Source organism: Vombatus ursinus, unplaced genomic scaffold (assembly GCF_900497805.2).
Source record: "Vombatus ursinus unplaced genomic scaffold, bare-nosed wombat genome assembly UNPS02014808.1, whole genome shotgun sequence".
NCBI lineage: Eukaryota > Metazoa > Chordata > Mammalia > Diprotodontia > Vombatidae > Vombatus > Vombatus ursinus.
The window spans coordinates 3,230,373-3,245,441 of record NW_020954586.1 but is presented as its reverse complement, the minus strand read 5'-3'; the positions used below and the strand labels follow the sequence as shown (position 1 = coordinate 3,245,441).

At 46.1% G+C, this 15,069-nt stretch overlaps 1 pseudogene; it reads right to left on the bottom strand.

The window, feature by feature from the left end:
- Nucleotides 1-12,842: 12,842 nt before the first annotated feature.
- LOC114052580 lies at nucleotides 12,843-13,244 on the bottom strand (annotated as a pseudogene).
- Between the last annotated feature and the right edge of the window lie 1,825 nt (nucleotides 13,245-15,069).

Sequence of the window (15,069 nt, the reverse complement as noted above, 5' to 3'; positions counted from 1 at the left end):
TTTGGGGTTTTCTTGGCAAAGATACTGGAGCAGTTTGCCATTTTTTCTCCAGATCCTTTTACAGATGAGGAAACTGAAGCCAACAAGGTGAAGTGACTTGCCCAGGGTCACCCAGCTAGTAAGTATCTGAGGCCAGATTTGAACTGGGGAAGACGAGTCTTCCTGACTCTAGGCCACTGAACCAGCTAGCTGCCCCAGTAGGCTCTATATAAATGCTCATTCCATTTCCCCTCTCATTTCTCTGGTGCCTCCATTCACCAGACCGTGCAGAAGGTAAACAGTGGAATGGGGGAAGATCCTGAGGGGCTGGCTCACAGGTCTTATACTTAACATGGAAGATATTTGCGTTTTTTAAAGGGGGCTTTCAGAGGATAATGCTTAACCCAAAAGAATAATAACCATTTGTATTTATAGATCAACCCAAGATTTGCCAAATGCTTAGCTCATAGTAACCTTGGGAGGTAGATACTAAAGGTAATATCAGCCCTATTTTACAGATGAGGGAACTGAGGCTCAGTGATAGGCAATGACTTCCCCCTGGTCACCCACCAAGCTAGGATGTGAACTCAGGTCTCCAGGCCACATGTCCCATTCAACTCAATTACACAAGGACTTAGTAAGTGTGAAGGCGGTGCTGTCCAGAGCTCTTTCTACCTCTTTACCCCTGCCTCTCAATGATTTGCTCATGGCAAAATTTCTGGTGCTGTGGCAATGTGGCAGAGGAAGATTTGGGCCCAGACCAGCCTTCCTGGCCCCTTCAAATGACCACCAGAGAGGAGACTGGTACTAATAATGATAGCTAGCATTTTAAGGTTTGCAAAGCGCTTTACAAATATTATCTTATTTTATCTTCACAACAACATGGATGCTTTTATCATACCTCTTATTTTTTTTTTTTTTTTTTTGGTGAGGCAGTCGGGGTTAAGTGACTTGCCTAGGGTCACACAGCTAGTAAGTGTTATGTGTCTGAGGCCGGATTTGAACTCAGGTCCTCCTGACTCCAAGGCAGTAGCTCTATCCACCGTGCCACCTAACTGCCCCTATCATCCCTCTTTTACAGATGAGCAAACTGAGGTACAGAGGTACAGAGAAGTTAAGTGATTTGCCCTGGGTACCACACCTAGTGTCTTCCTGACCCCAGGTCCATTGTCCTAAGTCACCAAGGTGCTTGGAGACTACCAATGGGTAAAGTTTTTCTTTCATTGTCATGACTGGACTACGAGAGGCCATCATTATCTGAGATAATAACACTAGCTGGCATTATACAGCATTTCAAGGCTTTGCATATATTGTCTCATTTCAGCCTCACAATTACCCTGTGACTTGAGTGCTATTATTATCCCTATTTTCCAAATGAGGAAGTGGAAAGTCATAGTGAGTCAGGAGCTGGCTGGGTTACCTGGGCTGCAGAAGCTGGGGGGCCACCATGACTCCTCCCACAGGTCGCTTCTCTAAGCTGGCAAAGACTGTGGGTCATGCCCAGCTGGTCACCCCTACGGTTTGTTGCCGTCGCCAGCAGCCTGTCCCAGGTGCTGTGGGCTGCCTTTAGCTGTTGACCAGAGAGCAAGCCTGTTTCTCCGTCCTGGAGATACAAACACAAAAACAAGACAGTCTAAGCTGTGTGCTCGTTACGTTCCTTATCCACGATCAGCCAGAGGTAATTCGCTTTTAGGGAAGATATTTACCAAACTGGCAGTCTGCACCCCAGACCATGGACAACTGTCCTGATTTTTGTTTTGCTGCTGGCCTTTGATGACTCTGGAGAAGAGAGAGCGAGTCTGAGGGCTTTTCACAGCTCTGCCTTGCTTCAATTCAATTCACTTGTAAGTCCAGCCGTCTTCACCTGGCGATGTCATTGCTCCTTTCCCTGAATGAAGTACAAACAGCGACAACTAGACAGGCCTGGCACAGACAGCTGCTACAGAAACGTCCTCCCAACCTGGGAGCATACTGTGCCTTGCCCACTTTTTGTTAAGTGGGCAGAGTGGGCTCACACTTACACATATGGCCACATATAGAGAAGGCATCGTTCTGAGCCACGGGAAGCCCTGTTTTCTCTTTGTGGAGTCCTTCTGAAGTTCCTCTTAGGTGCAGCTTTCCATTGGGCTCCAGGATCAAAGGTCTCAGGAAGCTGCTGGCCTTTTTTGGGTAGATCTAGATTGACTTCAGTTTGCCTTTTAGCTCCTGATACAGACACTGCTATTACCTGCTGAGGCTCTGGGGACACCCATACTCATGCCAATGCGAAGGCCAGGCCTTGGGTCATCACCTAGTCACTGAAGGAGGGGTGAGGTAAGGAGGGAAGCTTGCTCTTCCTACCTGCTGACCAGGGCAGTTCCCTTTCGAGTCTTTCCCTGCTGAATTCATCACCACTGTTGCTGGCACCCACTGTTCTGACCTGGCTTGCCCTGTTATACATTGGGCCAGAGGTATTACCTCAGTCCTCCTTGGCATCATCCAACGATCTACTGACCAGAAGCTCCCACATCCTCTCACACTGATTAAAGACTTAATCACACCTAGTTTTGGCCTTTAAGTGGTTGAGAGGACCCAGCTATGTGGGCTTTCTGGGCTTACATTCCTCATACAACCTGTCTCCAAGTCTATCTATCTGCAATGGACACAGGAGCTTATTGATGAGGGTACTTAAGCCAGCCATATGTTTTTTTTTTTCATTCCTTTCCAGGTTTTCCCAACAGTTTCATTCATTCCGTAGGCTTGTGGACCTTGTCTTTTCTGTGAATCAGGGATCAGGAGGGCAAACCTAGGCTTTCTTGGTACCTCCTGAGATCTCTGTGTCTCTACCTATGCTTGAGGAGAGAATGGTTTCCTCTGCCATTTGTTCTTCAGCCTAGGCTTCAAAAATGTCAACAACTGAAAGCCAAACTCAGATGATCTGGAGTTAGGGGGGAACTTGGTTTGAGTCCTGGATTTGACTTTCCAACTTGTGTGGCTTTGAGTAAGTAATACTATTTCTGGGCTTCACTTTTTTCATTTGTAAAATGAGGGGTTGGGGCAGCATGGCCCCTGAGATCCCTCTCAGCTCTAAATGTTGGATCCCCTACAGTGCTTTAAAGTTCACAAAGCATTCTATACGCATTATCTAGTTTTAGTCTTATAACAACTCTGTGGGAGAAGGGCTAAAGGCATTCGCCCCATATTACAGATGAGCAAATTGTGACCATGCTTTCCATGGTCACATAGCTATTAAGGATCATAGGCAAGACTTGAAGACAGGCCTTCCAAGCTCCAAGACTAGTGTTCTCTGAACCAAGTTAGGCTGCTTTATCTGTAAAGTAGGATGAATATGGCTCCAATTCTCCATCTCACAGGGAAAATGCTGAAGGAAATGGTGAGGAAAACGCTTTGAAAGTCTTAAAATGCCATATACCCTGTATTCCCTTTGTAGATGTTTTGCATTTGAATTTGCATGGAGTAGTGGCTAGAAGGTCAGGAAACTCTCCGAAACTCCAAGTTCCAGAATAGGTGCTGATTGGTCTGGGTAGCATAAAATCACCAGTAAACTCACAGGCCTGGTTCCAAAATTTTTTGCATTTACTCATCTGCTAACATGAAGCATTTTGGACACATTGCCAATGTGGTGGCTGAAGTGTCCTATGTGTACCAAAAACTCATTTGCTAGTGGTCAAAGAATGTACACAGACACACACACACACACACACACACACACACACGTCTATATGTATATACAGAAGTAGATGTGCCCGACTTGCTATCTTAGCCCTCACTACCGCCGGTGGCCTGGGCCCCATAATGGCACAGCTGTTCTAGCTTCCCTTGAAGCTCTAGGGGCAGCGAGGGGTTACGAAGGATCTTTTCTAGCACTACAGCTTTTGACCCCCCCACTAGTATGCTTTCCTTCAAGATCCTCAGTTGATATTAATTGTCCATCTAGGCTTAATTAATTTTTAGAAAGAGGTATTTACTAAGGTGGTAGAGGAAGAACAAATGAGCAGGAAACATTCTCTTCTCCTCCTTAAAAAGTCTCCCACTAGTATATACAGAGTCCAGGGTGAGGTGGGCTCAAGCTTAGAGTGCACTGATTGCAAAAGGGGTAATATGGAGCTTCTGGAAGTCCTTTTGCTAGAGCCCTCAGGATGTTCCCCTTAGGAAGAGCCTTTCTGAGGAGCTGCTAGTAAAATCTTTTTTATATTTAATTTTTATTTTTAAAATCTCAATTAGGTGTGAAGAAAAAATTTTGACATCCTTTTTTTAAACTTCAAGTATTCTTTCCCTCCCTCCATCCTTCCTTTCCCTTGCCCCCTCCTTGGGAAGGCAAGCAATCTGATACAGATTCTACATGTTCAGTCATGCAAACCATTTCCAATTCCATGCAAAAGAAAACACAGGCAAAAAAACCCCAAGAATAATAAAGTATAAAAAGTATGCTTCAATCTGCATTCAGATTTAGTAGAGTGTTGAATCTGCCTTTGCTCATCAAGTCCAACCTGCCTTCCACTCCTGATGGAGACAATGCCATCAGCTGCTCTGGGGATGAGGCTCCTAGGATGCTGATAAGAAATCCAAAATCTCCTGGACCCTTTGGAGTTCAATGGTTCTCTGCTGGCCTACGTATTTGGATGAATGAGGCGGGGAGGAGACTGGACCCAAGACGCTGACCGAGACCAGGGTATCCCCTCTCCCCGGTTGGCTTCCTTCATAGCTTGGAAGATTTGAAGAACTGAAGTATAGAAGTCAAATGTCCCTGAGTGAGGAGTCTCCTGGTAGGTTGGTGTATCAGCATAGCAGCCATCAGTTGGTAGGGTAGTAGTAACTCACGAACTGTGTGGCCCTGGGTAAATCACTTCACCCTGTTTACCTCAGTTTCCTCCTCTGTCAAATGAGCCAGAGAAGGAAATGGCAAACCATTCCAGTATCTCTGCCAAGAAAACCCCCAAATGGGGTCACAAAGAGCTGGACACGACTGAAAATACTGAACAGTAAATGACTGCTCTCACAGTGTCCCTGAATGAAAGAGCTGGGAATCAACATCATCTCCTTCACACACTCTTTCAAAAAATGAAAGAGGCAGCTCTGCACTCAAACTCCGCCTGCCATATCTTCTGGCTTTCTCCCAAAGGCTCTGAACCACTCACAGTCTTCCGAGAGTTTCTTTCAAGTCCATTGTTGGGCATTCTGGGATTGCTGTGCCCTGCAGAATCAGATTTAGACCCAAAGGGACGTTGGCCCCCTCATTTTGGTGATGAGGAACTGGGGGCCCCAGAGGCTTCGTATCTAAGGGTCACCCTCTCTTAAGGTGGTATTCAAAGCTGGCTCTAAATCTAGCATAATGGAAACTCTGTTTGATGACTGTCACACTTAGAATCCTCAAGGTTAGGGACTGTTTGCTCTTTGTTGCTGAGCCCCTAGCCCAGGGCCTGAAGAAGGGCTTTATTTAGGACACCCCATTTCGAGGTTTCTTGGCAAAGATACTGGAGTGGTTTGCCATTTCCTGCAGAGTGCTTTTTTCCCCCCTCCCCAGGCAATTGGGGTTAAGTGACTTGCCCAGGGTCACACAGCTAGTGTCAAGTGTTCACTCTGAGGCCGGATTTGAACTCAGGTTCTCCTGACTTCAGAGCCGGTGCTCTATCCACTGCGTCACCTAGCTGCCCCTGGTTTGCCATTTCTTTCTCCAGCTCATTTACAGATGAGGAAACTAAGGCAGATGGGGTGAAGTGCCCAAGGTCACCCAGCCAGGTTTGAACTCGTTGAGAGAAGCCTTCCTGACTCCAGGCCGGGAGTTCTACCCGCTGTGCCACCTGGCCGCCCGGTGAAGGGCCACATAATGAACCAATCAAGTGTAAGCAGCTTGAAGGCAGGGTCTGTTTTACCTTGGTTTGTGTCTCCTCAGCTCCGAGAACAGAGCTTGGAATACAGAAGGGCTTAATGCAGAGCAAATGGAATGTAAGCTGCTTGAGGGGAGGGGCTGTTTCGCTTTTCTCTGTCCAGCGCCTAGCTCTGCCGTGCACACAGAAGTTGGCTCAGTTAAATACGCGTGGACTCGTGGATCACAGATAGCCTTTGCCCCAGCTTCGGGAAGCGCAGGGAGAGCACTCCGCGCACGCGCCCTCCCTCGCTCCTTCGCTCGGGCTCGGTGGGTCCGCCAAGCCTGTGGGGGCGCCCGAGGCTCTCGGGGCTCCCCACCCCTCGGCCGGGAGCGCGGCGCCGCGAGCGGACGTCTCGGCTCACGGCGGCTGCGCACTGCGGCTGCGCAGAGCGTGCGCCGGGCCGGGCTGGGGGCGGGGCGCGGGGAGCGGCGAGGCCTGAGAGACGGAGCCGGAGCCGGAGTCGAAGCCCGATCCCGAGCCCGATCCCGAGCCCGAGACCCCTCAGCGCCCCCCGGCACGGGCCCGAGCCCGCGGGCCGGAGCCCCGGGGCCGCCCGAGCCCGAGCCCGAGCCCGCGAGCCCGCGGGAGGCCGACGACGGAGGGGCCCCGAGCCGCGCCGCGGGCACCGGACGGGCCGTCGCCGCCGCCGCCGCCGCCGCCGCAGCGCTTCGCCCAGGCCGGAGCCGGGGCCGCGGACGGGGCCGGGGACGGCGGCGGGGACGAGGAGGAGGAGGAAAAGGACGAGCCCGAGCAGCCCGGAGAGCCCGGCGAGGCCGCCACGAAGGAGCCGCCCGGCCCGGCCCGGCCCGGCCTGGCCTTACCCCGGTGAGTGACCGCCCGGCCCGGCCTCCCTCCTGGGCCCCCGCCGTGACCGGGCGGCCCCGACCCGGGCCCCGCCGGAGGCCTGCGGCCTGGGCGCCGACGGGGGAGGCCAGGGGCGGACCCCGGAGCTCGGGGTGGGGGGGAGGCCTTGTTGGGCCTGGGATGGCGAGAGGCGGACCCCCAGGGCCGGCAGGGAGAGACGGGAGAGACCCGGACAGAGACCCGAGAGACGCTGGGCGAGACGCAGCGACAGGGGCACGGAGGCACTGCCACACAGCCACAGGGGCACGGCGGCACTGCCACACAGCCGCAGGGGCACGGAGGCACTGCCACACAGCCTCAGGGGCACGGCGGCACAGCCACAGGGGCACGGAGGCACTGCCACACAGCCTCAGGGGCACGGCGGCACAGCCACAGGGGCACGGCGGCACTGCCACACAGCCTCAGGGGCACGGCGGCACAGCCACAGGGGCACGGAGGCACTGCCACACAGCCTCAGGGGCACGGCGGCACAGCCACAGGGGCACGGCGGCACTGCCACACAGCCTCAGGGGCACGGAGGCACTGCCACACAGCCGCAGGGGCACGGAGGCACTGCCACACAGCCGCAGGGGCACGGAGGCACTGCCACACAGCCGCAGGGGCACGGAGGCACTGCCACACAGCCGCAGGGGCACGGAGGCACTGCCACACAGCCGCAGGGGCACGGAGGCACTGCCACACAGCCGCAGGGGCACGGAGGCACTGCCACACAGCCGCAGGGGCACGGAGGCACTGCCACACAGCCGCAGGGGCACGGAGGCACTGCCACACAGCCGCAGGGGCACGGAGGCCGACCCAGGCTCTGCCCGGCAGGGACGCAGACGCCCAGACGAGCTGCTGGGGAGATCATGGGGTGATAGGTCTAGAGCTGGGGTCCGGGTGAGCGGCCTTCTAAAGCCCGGGGTCTTCTCCCCCATTTTGCCGCCCCCTGTCCCGCCCCACCCTGGGGCCTCTGGCAGGCTTCCTGTTAGCAGAGCCGAGAGCTTTCTCTGTGATCTTTATGGCAGGAAGCGCTTCTTTTTTCTCTTTTCTTTCTTATTTAAAGGCTCCGGGTTGAACAATGAACTGTGGGGCCCATTGAGCGACTGTGCAGGACGGTCTCTCTGATTTCATTTCACAGCCCCCAGTGAGCAGTAAAAGAGGTGGTCTGGATGACCGCTTGTCGGGGATGTCATAGAGATCGTGGTCTAGGTGGCCCCCGCACCTCGATTTGGGTCAGTGCTGCCTTCGCGCTTGGTTTATCTGGAGTGTTTTGTGCTTCCTCGAGTGTCCCTGATGTGTCCCCGGGAGAAAGTAAGCTGCTTGAGGGCGGAGACTGTTTGGTATTTTTCTGTTGTCCTCATTGCTTTGCACTTAGTGTGGTGTTTAATACAGTGTTAAATCAAGGGTGGATCTGTGAAAGAAGAGTGAGAAGGGCCAAGCTTGGTGCTGCCGTTTTCTCATTTAAATATAGAAGTAATGCCTCTACCTTGAACGAAATGCAGGTAGAGCTCCCTTTTTGATAGGGTAAATCACCTCGTTGGTTTACTTCTGTATTCAAGTTACTTTTGCCCAGACTGAGCTATTTAAAAAGTGTTTACTGAAGATGTCAGGCTTTTGTGGAATTGCAAGAAGGTTTGTGTATACGTATACTCATTAGCTAGCTCTCCATTTCTGTTCCTGTTTTTACTAAAAGATATAGTTATTCATACAAGAATTGGTCTGTAAGTTTTTGAATTCCTGAGCTATTTGGGCTATTGTGTGGTTGTATTTTTATCAATTGATGTGTTATCATTAAGAATATTTTATCCTGGGATAAAAATTCATATATAAATATAATTTTTGTGCAGAGAAGATAAGCATTTTAAATTGGCTTTTACTGTAAAGTGATCTCTTTGTAGTTTCATGTCAAAAGCAAAAGTTAATAAAGCTGGTAGTTAGGTTTTTCCAGAGCATTTGGTAGATAACTTAACAAATGTCCTCAACTTCTAGACAGTGAGCTTCTTGAAAGGCAGGTTGATTTCCTTTGGTTTTACAAATTGCTGTTAGTAGGTTGTCTCTCAGTTGTTTAGTAATGATTAGTAAGTGAAAAAATTATTTTTTGATAGGACCTAGGGGAAATGCCCTTAAAAGCTCCCTGCAGTTCTTTGGATTTTGATGTTAATGAAGCCAGCCTGATGTTGACACACATGCACATGTGGCTTGGGAGTAACTTCCCATTTTCCTTATCTGTAAAGATTTGGATTCAGGACCTGTTTTGTTTTGTTTTGTTTTAAATCTTAACAACATAATCAAGGAACATGATTATATCAGTTTATAGGGTGCAAGTTATCAGCTATTGGAATGGACCTTATTGGGGTGTATAACACAAGTGCAGCTATAAAAACATAGCTTTCAGGGCCAGTGTCATATATTTGTGGACTGTGTGTTGCAGCTTTTTCCTTTCTAAAGAGCCTTATAAATAGGGCCATCCATATGGATTAAAGCCATATTAAAATTATAGCCATACAGTTTTTGTGTCATATATGAAATTTTAAAACTAAAAAGTTTAGAGAATTGTGAAACCTTAGCATTTCTGGTGAAAATTAAATGATTAATTACTTGGACAATGAAACAGGTTTGTAGTTTAATTTTGAGATACCTCATTTGAGTTCATTACATACATTATCATATCAAACTGCAGTATCATTACTGATGTTAAATTATAAACTGATCAGTTTAACTCACTAATTTTTATCAGTATTTCTAAACTGGGAAGTTGAACTCATTTATTTAAATGGATAAATTGCTAATATAAAAGCAAAGTGTAGAAAATGCAATTTAGATGTAAGGTTTTGAAAATTTAGTTTAAAACTTTCAGAAATTCATTGGTTAAAACTTGACTTAGTACTGTAATTTAGTTTTATTTAACTGTAAACATTCTGTAAAAATTGATAATTACATTTGACATTGATATCTTCAAGCATTCTAAATATTTTTCATTGTAACCCCTTTTTGGGTATGTTTATGAGAGGTGCTCTCAACAGCAGGAAATTGTGAATATTTTTTCCCCTCACCCCAGATATACTCAGAGTATTCATGTTCCTATGCCCAGCCATACAAATTAGTCCTAATTCATGATGTCAAATCCTAAAACAAACCTGGAGATGGGATAAATAAATTTGTTTCTATTTCCAGCTACCCTTTTGAGTCTTGTTCTTTACTTTTTCCATATTTCAAGTCTTCTTTTCTATGCCACTTAAAGATATATATATGTATATATATATATACATAAATATTTTAAAAATCTCTTCTGTAACTCCTTTCTTTTTGTTACTTTTTCATAAATCTGACTGTGGATGAACACTAGTGTGCCTTGCAGAAATAAGAATGTGACACTTTCACAAAGGTGGGTGGAGCTGGTTAAACATTGGTGAGCTGATAAAATGGTGGGGGCTGGGAGAGGTACAATTTTTAAACCCATGTATTAAATTGCTTATGACTCATTTTGTTTCCTGGGGAGTGGTGCAGCTAGATGTCTTTGAGCTGTAAAGGACTGACTTATGTTTGTGCATGTGCATTGTGTGCACACATGCATAGTGATTCAGTTATCTGCCTCACTTTGGACTCTCATGGGAGAGAGTAAGGTTGATGTTGGGGGACTTCCTTTGAGTAAACCAGTTACAGATTGGTTCTTGTTCTCTGTCCCTTTGAACCTGTGATTTCATCAGTATAGGGAACGCCTGGTGTGGGAACTCTCATCAGGTAACGTGTCCGTAATCTAAAGTTTGAAGAGAGCTGCCTGGGACATCTCCAGGCTAAGTGACTTGCCTGTGGTCGTGTAGCTGGCGTGTGCCAGAAACAGCACTTGAGCCTCAGCTGTTCCTGATGCCAGTGCAGTCCTCTGTATGCTATAAAGAGCTAATATATTCACTACTAATTATTATTTCACTTACTGCCTGGTCACTATTTTTTGCCAGCTTTCTTAGCCTGGGAGCAGAGTAGAGTGAATTGTGAATTTCTGCATCCAGAATTTGGAATGATGCAAGGGGGCAGGGAGCATGTTTTAAATAGGTGCTTTTCCTGGTCCTGTTCCTCAAGACCCTTCCGTGATTGATTGAAGAGCCCTTGGTAGCAGATGTTGGAGAAATGGAAATGAACATTTTTTTTCGAAACAGATGGATATATGGTTAGGATGGTATACATATCTTGGGATGGGGGATGGGAAGGCTTGTCAGCTTGCCATTAATAACTCATTCTGGCATTTACTGAGCTCCCTACGTGTGTCACTTCCTCCCCCACTGAGCTTTCTCTTCTTTTTGTCTTTGAGGGAGGTTGCTGTAGCAGTTAGCCAGTTGAGCAGATAGAGACAGTGAGGGATGGATGAAGAAGGCAATAAAGATTCAGTCCACTGTGGAATGCTCTGCATGAAAGGGAGTTTTCTGTGTCACACCAAATTTCAGATTGACACGTAGCAGGAGATGATTGATGTCTGCCTAGGTATGTCAGCTGTTGATGTCAGCTAACCAACAAACATTCATTAAGGACTTAAACTGCTAGACACTAGACATCTAGTGAAAAAGCAGAAACATTCTCTCCCCTCATGGAGTTTTCATTCTAATGGAAGATGCAACATATATAAATCAGAACACAAAGATGGAATACAGGGTGGATGGAAGCTAACCTTAGATGGGATGTCCCTGACAGCTGGTATTTGGGGGAGGGGAGATTGACCACCAGTAAAGGCCTCGGGGGGAGATAGCTGTCTTGCTGTCTTTAAGGAAACCAGAGAATCCAAGATAATGTCTAAATTTAAACACAATTTTTCAAGTGGTAGATTGGTATGGCTATGCTTAAGTATTTTCAGGCAAATGATTTACTTTTTTCATTTGTATTCCCAGTGTGCCTGCATGTAATCAATGCCTTTTCATCCATTTATTAATTCATTGGGAAGATTGGGAACAAGTTAAGTAATTTTTATCTTTCAGCAACATTTCAGTTTTAATGATTATTTCTTGGGAGGGAGAAGTAAGAAGCATGGACAGCTATATTGAGGATCAGTAAAATGTGATCTGGGATAGGAACCAGACCTGTTATTTCATATTGATAGATGATTTCATTGACTATATCAATATGTGATTATGTCAAGAAATTCCAAAAGCTTAGAATTTCTTCATTGTTTTGAGAATATTTTGTCAAGGAAACATTATACATTTGATTCTCAGTTTCATCTTAGTTAAGTTGCTACTATAAAAATCTTCAGTGCATTTTCATTTGTTGCTTGCTCTTTAAAGTGTGGTATTAATTTTGCTACATAGTATACACCTCCTTAACTTTTCACTCCTCCCTTCCCAATAAAAAAAAAAAAAGACTGTGCCAAAGGTCAGTTAACATAGAGACGCAGAGAAATCAAATTAGCTGATTCACTACAAGTGTTCTATTTATATTTCTCTTGTTGAGGCTGGTTTGTAGGATTATCAAAGAATAGAGCTATCAGGAACCTTAGAGCTGGACAGAGAATCAGTCCATCCAATGCCTTCATTTTACAGATGAGGAAACAGGTCCAGAGGTTAAGTGACTGTCATAGGTTATCAAGCTACATAGATAGTGGCAGAGGAAGTAGGGAGTAGTTCTTACATTTCCTGATTCCCAGTTGAGTACTATTTTTGCCATTCTACAGAATGTTCTGCCTTGATTAAATCCATTAATGACCATGCGTGTGCGATATGTTTGCATTTCTACACCTTGCATTTCCCTACTAAGATTCAGGCTCTGCCACTGAAGTCCTACATAGGTCCTGTGGTGTGTGGGGGCTCTGTTCCCAGGGCTTTTGTCCTCAGTGTTAATGGAGTAGAAGAAATAGGCTCTCCCAGGCTCGACCCTCTGGGTTCCCTCCTTTAAACAAGGCATTATACCTTAAACATAGCAGTGCTTATCCTTCACAAAAGAAGTGTGAATAGAAAGAAGCCTCAAGAATTTGCTCCTCATTTGATCTTTTTATTATAGCATATGTCATAAATATTAGTGTATGCAGACATTCAGTCAATGGTAGTAGGGTCATTGAGTTTGATCCCCTCGTATTCCAGATAAGAGAATGGCTCCCTTTTCTAACACCCCCAGTTTATTCTTTTTTTTTTTCCATTGTAGCATTTGCATGTATGTTTTACACCCTTAGAAAAAGAATCCCAGGACTTTTCCTTCTGTGTGTTTTCGTCTTGCTTCCTCATGATCAATGATGCCAGCTGAGGTTGTAAGCATAATGAACTCAAGCTGACGGGATGGTAGCAGATTATTCTGCCACTTTTCCAGATCTTTCAGTTGAACATCAAATCTGGGGCTGATTACACCACACTTGTTTAATCTGCCTGTGAGGTTCACAACAGTTTTTCCTGCTCTGTGATCATCAATGATCTCTAATTCGCCAATGTAACCATGCTTCATCATCACAGTTAAGAACCAGACAGTTACTTTAGAGCGTGGCTTAATGAGAACCTGGCGTTTTCCTCGATTTTCTGCATTGTTGATGCTTTTGAGAGCATCTGCCAGCATGTTCATGTGCACCATGGTGGCCCAAAGAGCCCCAGTTTATTCTTGATGACTTAATTTACAGCTTCGCATTGATTTTTGAAAATAATTTCTTGAATGTTTCCATGCACTGTTTACACTTATAATTTAAAAAGTGTGTTGGCATCGTGTAAGGGTTCTTTGACACAAGTCAGTCAAGCAGTGGGTAGTGGATGGAGAATTGGCTTTGGAGTCAGAGACCTGAGTTCAAGGCTTAAATCTGGCACATACTACCTTTTGACCCTTCATGAACCTTTCAGTTCTCCAAGGCTTTAGATATTGGAACAGGTACCAATAACATTGATGGTGGCAAATTTCCCAGAATCACAGGTTCCAGGCCTTGTGCTTTCTTACACTATGGAAACAAAGGTAAAAGTTAAGAAAAAAAAAATTCCTCGCTTATATAGCTTACATTCTGCTGGGGTGGGGTAGGCATAATATAGTATTTCATTTAAGAATTCATTCTCTTTAATACAGTCAGAGTCACTTTAGTCTGTGAGGTATAGCATCTTGTAAACAGAACTTTTTTGTTATTTAGGTTGAGAATTGGAATAAACAGTACAAGTAAATTATGAGTATAACTCCACTCTAAATAACAGTTAAGGTCCCATTCCAGAGGCTTTGTAATCATGGAGAATTATTGTATTTTAGAGCTGGGAGGGACCTCAGAGACATCATAGTCACCCCTGAAGACTTACAGATGAGGATACTGAGTCCCAGAAAGTAGAAGTGATTCACCCCAAGTTTCACAGTGGTCACAAAACGTGGTATGATTTCAGTTTCTTCCTTAGGCTCCAGGTCTTTTAATGGACATTTTAAAGTTGGTGTCTGAGGAAGAAGAATTACAATTAGAATCTGAGTTGATCATTTTCATAACAATAAGTAAAAATGAAGTAATTCAATCTTTGTACTTTTGCAACACTTATGTAAAACTCATAAAAATAATTATGAGTAGTTTTATTTTCTCTGCTATTTAATAATGATGGTGTTCACCTTGAATGGAGAAGATAGGAATTCTTCTTGCTTCTTTGTTATCCTCAGCTGTGAACTTCCTCTGTCTTTAGCTTGGGCTTTGACCTTGGTGTGGCTTCCATGAGGAGGCATGCATTGAATGAAGGCTCCTCTTATGGCTTGTGACTGAGTGAAGTTTTGTTTTCTCCTAGTTTGACAGGTGGCTGGAGATTATATTACTTCATAGTATTCCTTTGTTTTTGGTAATGAGAATGAAGTGAAAGAGAGACAGAGAGAGAATGTTAGTTTTCATCCTAGCAGATTGTTCCAGAGCAGACCATTCTAGTTTTGGGAAGTACATGCTTAGCGCGTGTCTGTGTCGTCCCCCCCCCCCCCCCCCCCGACTGTTACCAACGTTCATGATTGCTTGTGCTTCTCTACTTTGTTTAGCTTTGTGTATTTTAGAGCTGCGTGTTGTTGGGAGATTGGAAGGGGTTCAGTTTAGCCAGCTTTTAGTCCCGGCTATGCACCACTGCCCCGGAGCTGTTAGAAAGGAAGAAAGCTGAGAAAAGAAAGAGACAATTCTGCCTCACAAGAGGAAACTGTTTCTCCTGGGGTGGTGGTGGGGGATGGAGAACTGACATGTAAAAGTAATTACAAAATATATGTAAAGTTGATACAAAGTAACTTGTGGGCTGATCATTGCCAGCTGAGGGAGTCCCGAAAAGCCTCTTGCAGGAGGTGGAGTGTGGAAAGAGAACAGGAATGGGGAGGAAGGGATGGAGAGAGGGAGAGAGAATGGTGACTAGGCCAGTTTGCCTAGAAAGTGACATGTATGAAGGGGAGCAGTCAGTCTGGAAAGATTAGCTGCAACCAGCAGTAT